The sequence below is a fragment of the Crocodylus porosus genome, unplaced genomic scaffold (assembly GCF_001723895.1).
Source record: "Crocodylus porosus isolate Cpor-Errol unplaced genomic scaffold, CroPor_comp1, whole genome shotgun sequence".
NCBI lineage: Eukaryota > Metazoa > Chordata > Crocodylia > Crocodylidae > Crocodylus > Crocodylus porosus.
Genome location: NW_017728937.1, coordinates 946,525 through 947,841, shown reverse-complemented (window position 1 = coordinate 947,841; position 1,317 = coordinate 946,525). Strand labels below are relative to the sequence as shown.

The window sequence follows — 1,317 nt, the reverse complement described above, 5'->3', positions numbered from 1 at the left end:
TTTTTTTTACAGAAGCACTGAAACAGGAGAGAACAGGCATACTTTACTGCAGAGTATATTAGTAATAAAATATGTGAAGTCCGACAGAAGAGTGGGAGTGGTTAAACATTTATTTGCTTTGCTGACTGATAATGCAAGTAAGATGAAAGCAGCATGGGAGATCATAATGAATAAATATCCACATATTACTGCAATAAGATGTGCATCCCATGGGCTAAACTTGTTTCTTAATGACATCGTGAAGTTGGACACTACAAAAGATCTATAGAAGAGCAAAATAAGTTATAAAACATGTAAAAGCTACTCATATTGTAGCTGCAGTCTTTAAGCAGCAGCAGGAAGAAAAGAATGCAAAGAATAAAATAGTGACACCCAAACTCTGTAGTAAAACTAGATGGGGTGGAGTGGTGCTCTCATTTGAAAGTTTACCAGAAAACAAAGAAGATCTTCAAAAAACAGTAATAATTGAGGATCTTAAAGTACCCAGAAGTGTAAGGAACACTGCCCTTAATGAGGATGTCTTCTGGATTCAGCTGCAGAACTCCCTGAAGACTGCTGAAGAAATTGGCTTTAGAATCACTGCATCTGAATCAGACAGTGCACTTTTGTCAGACACTCCTTTTCCAAATGGCCCAGATAAAATCATCTGTTTTTGAGAATCTAAGTGCATCTCCACTTAAAAGAACAGAAGAAAGAAAAGTGAAAGACTATTAACAGATGGGAAGAATTTTGTTGCCAATCAATTGAGACTGCTACAGATCTCTTGGATCCAAGATTCAAAGGCAGAAAAGTTAGTGATGAATGATAGCACTGCTACTGCATTTGACTGGATTACGAAACAAGCAACACACTTAGGACTTGATGTTGGAAAGGTACTTTCAAATGTTGCAGAATACAGAACATCTTCAGGTATTTGGTCCAGGAATGCAGTCTGGGACTCTGTCAAGCATATCTCTCCTGCAACACGGTGGCAAGACCTTTGCACAACACAGCCTCTGACTCCTCTTGATTCTCACTTGCTTCCGATTTCTCCATCTTCTGCAGCATGTGAAAGAAACTGCTCTATATTTGGAAACACTCGCACCAAATCAAGAAATAAACTAACGTGTGAAAGAGTAGAAAAGCTTGTCTCAATCCGGACAAACCTTCAGTTTTCGGAATTCCATGAAGTTGATACAAATGAAAGATCAGAAGAAGCAGAAACTGCTGATAGTGATAGCTCAGAAAATGAGACTGATTAGACAGTTTCATGTAGCAATTTTTTCCCCCATTTTTCTCAGCTCTTTTTGTAAAAATGAATGCTTTCTGTAGTCTCCT

General features: G+C 38.1%; 1 protein-coding gene across 5 annotated transcripts in view; it reads right to left on the bottom strand.

Moving 5' to 3' along the window:
- Nucleotides 1–1,317, bottom strand: part of INCENP (inner centromere protein) — a 32,709-nt gene that overhangs the window by 4,773 nt on the left and 26,619 nt on the right. The gene's annotated exons all lie outside the window — the stretch shown is intronic.